We start from the raw sequence: 6,000 nt of genomic DNA on the forward strand, positions 1-6,000 counted from the left end.
ACCATCGAGCCCAATAATGTTCAATGGGCGCGAGCGTAACAAAGGACCGGGACTAAGATGCAGGCCCAACTCACCTCCCCGGTCCCGACCAACCTACATCCTTCGGGATGCCAATTGAGGTGGCAGACTAACTAGTCAATGGAAATATACCTTATCAAGAATCCAAGAGAGATATTCAGTGTCACAATGTCTGTATTGGCGAATGAACCCGAGTCCTGGTGAACAAACCAGGACTCTAGTAAATAAACCGGGACATTAGTAAACGAACCCAGATATGTCCGGATAAGGTAAACCTGATCTTCCCTGATGCTGACATGTCCCCAAGAAATCCAGAAGTTAGTCTCCACAACTAACATGCAGAAGAAGGTACGCACGGAACATACACTGTTCCTAGGAAACAGTACTGCCACTACTCTGACAGATCCTGTCCCCAGGATCCCCTTAGAAGCCCACGTAGACCAGTCCGAGCTAACGTACGATGGGCAGCTGTAAGGCTTGGCCACGCCTGAGATTGCCCAATGGTCCCAAATTAACTATATTTTATTATGTAACATTCTTTGTATTATGACTCCATTAGCGAGCAAACTGTGATTACATCCCTATTGGGCCCGGATTAGTCTGGCCCAAGCCCACTGCCCTTGACTTCCTATAAATAGGGCCAGTTGTGCACTGTAGCTGGGATCCTAGATTTTCTCTTGTAAGCAATTAGTCTGCAAAAACTTGTAGAAAACTCCATTATCAAAAGCTCTCTAAAGTCTAATAATATTGACTCGTTGACTAAGGCTCATTAACGCCTCAACCACGTAAAAAATTCAGATTGCTCTTCTCTAATTCTTTCTCTTCAGCTCTTGTTTCTTAATATATTTCTAGTTTCCAAAAAGCTCGGTAAACATTTTGGTGCTTTTATTGAGAACTGAAGGAAGCTTGAATCAATCTCGATCATTTGCAAAAATGGTGAACACTAGCATACCGTGTTTGATCTTGCTCACCAGCAACAGCAAGACAATGGAGAACCATTGCCCAACCAACCATTTCCTCAAGACCAACTAGAGGACACGCCTTATCAGGGGCCTCTGCCCGACGATTCCCAAAACTTTGGAGATGGGGGTGACTACGACGAAGGCTATTACGAGAAAGATGAAGGGGAATATGAGGATCACGAGGCCGATAACCTTGTTGATCATGATGAGAAGGATATGGATCCTGAGCAGGAGGATCCAGAGGTGATCTGCCTGAGACAACAAGTCATGGATTAAGAAGCCAGGATAACTAAACAAAAAGAAGCCACCCGCCAAATGCAAGAGTCCATCCTGGCTCTTCAAGCCTTTATTGCTGCCGAAGGATTCGCAGGTAATCCTTCAGCCGTTCCTTCTCCAGGAACGCAGCCGCCTGTCCCACCTATTAGGACTGGCCTACCAAACGACGCTAGCCCTATTCCTCCTCCGAGACCATCCCCGCATCCTGAAGTTGGCCCATCGAATCCTACTCATGAGAAAGGAAAGGCTAAAATGGTCGATCCTGTTGGAAAAACAAACCCCCAGAAGAAATCTCATCCCGTTCCAATAACCGGGGCTAACCCAGGGTGACTCCCTAGGAAAGAATGGATGAATCCTTACCCAAGACGGGATCATCCGAATGATTCACAGGGGAAGTGCCCGCAGGGTATTAAGCCCTGGAACTTCCCTAAACAGGACGAACGGGAATGATGCTTTTATCCCAGTACCTTCGTGAACAAGGATCACAGAGGGAAAAAATGCGGAGAAGAGGCAGAAGCAATCAATTTGGGAAACGATACTTCCCAAGTAGACTTACGTGACGACCTCAATACCCGAAAGGAGAGGGCTCGCAAGGAAAATATTCACCCCCGGGATGGCGACTTGAGGAATTACCTCAACGACAGGAGGAACGAGAGAGTCCCCTGGAGGATGGAATGGCCAGACAGTTCATGGAACAACTAGTCATTCTTAAGAAAGTCATGGACCGCTTGGTCCGGAACTAAGAAGGCGGAGGTTCCGATTCTGAAGAAGAGGAAAAGGAGCCATGCGCCAAGCACATACTAGATGTCGTGATACCAAAGGGGTTTAAGATGTTGGACCTGACCTGCCTGCCTGCCTATACCGGGAACGCGGACCCCAAAGATCACTTGTCCCGCTACAATCGCCTGATGACCGTAGCTCACGTCTGAGACAACAACAAATGCCTATGCTTCTCGATCACTCTGGCTGGACCCGCAGAAGAGTGGTGGAAAAGACTTAAGCCGGAATCAATCCAATCTTGGTCTGGATTGCATTCGACATTCTGTAAGCAGTTCGTGGCCGCCATGAAGCTGGACATGCAAGTCAGTGCGCTAGCTAATGTCAAACAACATCCCACAGAAACCCTCGGGCTTACATCCAGCGCTTCACGGAGGAAGCCTCAAAAGCTAAGGTGGATGACGGACAGCGCTTGGTGGCTCTCCAATCCGGGATCAGAGTTGGATCCCCTCTCTGGGACGACATGCAGCGCAGCAAGGCGGCCACCCTTGAACAGTTCATCAGAAGGGCACAAGGTTTCATCAACTGGGAGGAGGCCCGAATCCAAGCCTTTGGGTGGCAGCCGGCAACCCAATCAACTGCCCAAACCTTCCCCGGATACGGAGTGTAGTATCCGGCAAATATTTATTCGGCACCCCCAGCGGCGTCCGGATCCACTGGGACCCTTGGGGTGCCATTCATGACCCCGACGGTCTATGGGCTCCGTCAGCCCCATTTTTCGAGTACGGAGTGATACCCACCAGGTACAGTGCTGCTCCCGGTGGTGCCCAACTGCCTCAAGCCGGAGGAGCTGAGGCAAACATAAATCCCTCCCGGGGAAAGAGATTAGGCAAGAGCCAAAACCGATCCGAGCCATCAAAGAAGGGAAAAAGGGGTTACGTGCCCCAATACACGGAATATACCAACTTGGTGGACACCCAGGAAAATATCTACCTAGCGACGGGTAACGTAGTCCATTACCAGAAGCCAGCCCCCATGTTTAAGGGGGGAAAGAATTCGAGGGACATCAACAAAAGGTGCGGTTACCACAAGGACGTGGGTCACACAACTGAAGAGTGTCGTCAGCTGAAGGATGAGATCGAGAACCTGATTAAACTGGGACATTTCTACCAATAAGTCAGGATGCCAACAGGGGTTCCAAGACTGCCAGCAGTTCTCAGACAACCTTTGGCCCCAGGTGCACCTGGATCGTATCGACCTCCTCAGGGAGGGTGCGATACAGGTTCGGGAGCATAGGCCCCCTAGGGGGCCCCAACAGTGCAAGCACCTAGACCCGGAATGCCATATCCCCCTGGAAATGTGCCTCCGCGAGTAGATGGTCACGTGGCCACCATATCAGGAGGCCTGCATCTGGGAGGGCCATCCCGGAATGATCCAAAACAGTACCTTAGCAAACTCGATCGCGACCATGAGGTATGCGCCTTGGTCCAAACTTCGACCCAACGCCCAACGTTAATGAACTTGCTCATCATGTTCACAGAAGAGGATGCCCGAAACGTTCATTTCCTGCATCATTACCCCTTGGTCATTGATGCCCAGATCGCCAACAAAAGGGTATCCCGAGTGTTGGTGGATGACGGGAGCTTCGCCAATGTACTATTCAAGCCGACATTCACACAAATTGAATTGACAGAGGCCGATCTGGCCTCATGCTTAACGCAGATCTACGGCTTCAATGGTGATTCTTTGCTCCTGATGGATAAGATCCAACTACTTGTGATGTTGGGGAATGAGGTTCAGGGCTTGTTCAAATATTGCATTTTCATAGTGGTAGACTGCCCCACTGCATACAACGTAATTTTTTTTCGTCCCGGTTTAGTCGATTTCAGCGCCATCACCTCCATCTGCCATCTCTGCATGAAGTTCCAATGCGATAACGGAGGAGTGGGAACTGTGCAGGAAGATAAAAAAAGCACCCAAAAGTGCTATCACGTCTCCGCCCAACCAATCTACATGGTCCGCGAAAAGCCTCTCGAAGAGGAAAACGCTGATCCAATCCCACCACCACAGTCAGCATGGAGGGTGGTCCGGGAAGAGGACGAATTGGATCCGCGGATAGAAGCAGATAAGGCATTAGAACCCATGGAGGAGGTGGAAGAGGTGTGCATCAATGACAGCGACCCGACCAAAGTAATGTAAGTCGAAAGAAACCTGAACTCAGAGGTCAGGGCTGCCATAATTGCCCAGGTGAAAGAGAACCAGGATGTCCTAGCCTGGTCTCATTCGGATATGACACGCCCTGAACATTGACGTAAATGCAACTCCCGTCCGGCAGAAGCGGAGACCCCTAGGGGAGGAGAAGGCAGAAGCCCTCAAGTTAGAAGTCAATAAATTTTCCTCGATCAACTTCATTCGGGAGGCCTTGTATCCCATTTGGATGGCCAATCCAATGTTGGTACCAAAGCCGAACGGGACGTGGATGACTTGCATCGACTTCACTAATCTTAACAAGGCCTGCTCGAAAGATGGTGGATGCTACATCCGGGTATGAGTTGTTGAGTTTCATGGATGCTTACTCCCGCTACAACCAGATCTTAATACATGTAGCAGACCATGAACACACCAGCTTCAAGACAGACAAAGGTGTATACTGCTACATCGCCATGCCCTTGAGGCTTAAGAACATCGGGACCACCTATCAAAGGCTGGTCAATAGGATGTTTCGAAACCAACTGGGGAAGAACATGGAAGTCTAAATAGACAACATGTTGGTCAAGTCCAAGACCTCGGTCGAACACGCGGATGACCTGGTAGAAGCATTTGCCATCATCCGAAAATATGGGATGGAGCTGAACCCCAAAAAGTGCACCTTTGGCGTGGCATCCGTGAAGTCTTTGGGCTTCATAGTAAACTCAAGGGGAATAGATGCTAGGAGTATGTCCTAAAAGCATGTAAAGGACATTTGTTTTTTCAATGAATAAATAAATACAATGGTCTATTATTGTTATATTTAGATTATTAAATTATTGTTTGAATAATTTTGTAAATATCAGAAAAATTACATATTCATTATTGAGGATGTGATCTTGTATTAGTACGAGAGAATAAAGATTACATGAATGAATAAAAATAGTCAACAACAACAAATTGAAGTTATGGAATTCTTTAATTGGGGTTGTAAGTACGGTTTGCTGAGTATCATGTTGATACAAATAATTTAGATTCAGATTATTGATGTGGTAAGACATCTCGGTAAATGTGCTTTATATAATATGATTATATATGACATGGACCGATATGAATAAAAGTCTTTATCCAAAAACCATTTAATAATAAAGACTTGTAATTCATATCATAACTGATGATCATTTATAGATTAACCTAAATCCTGAGTGTTCATGAACTCTTGTTCATGTTTATTAAATCTTTTGATTCATTCGTTAAGGTCTCTTCATAAAATGAGGCTAATGACTTTTGTTTTGGAGATTTAATATCATGGATGGCTGGGAACATGTATCAACAATACGGAATCTAATCTTTCCTAATGGATCGTATATTGGTTCCCTTAAGGGTTGATTATAGAACCGAATGATTTTGAGCTCAAATATATAATTAGATTATAGATTAATTATTCACTAGTGAATTAATGGTACTTAAGGAATAAGAAGTAAATTAGAAAGGTAAAATGGTAATTCTTCCATTCTAATTTATAAACTAATTAATTAGAGAGTTGAACTATTGTAAAGAGTTCAATTCTGAATTTATAGTGGAGAAATATCAGAATTAATAAATTAACTATTATAATTAAAGAATTTAATTATTTAGTTTCAATTTATTGGAGTTTAATGTTATAGGTCCATGGTCCCCGAAATGGCTCAAACAAACACTGACAAAGATAAATACAAAAATGGGCAAAAAAGACTTATTTGATAAGTAAAATATTTTTCTGTGCACTAAACATAATTATTGTATAATTATGTGTAATTAATTAATTATTTGATTTAACAAAAATATAATTAATTTTGAA

The sequence above is a fragment of the Humulus lupulus genome, chromosome 8 (genome assembly GCF_963169125.1).
Source record: "Humulus lupulus chromosome 8, drHumLupu1.1, whole genome shotgun sequence".
Taxonomy (NCBI): domain Eukaryota; kingdom Viridiplantae; phylum Streptophyta; class Magnoliopsida; order Rosales; family Cannabaceae; genus Humulus; species Humulus lupulus.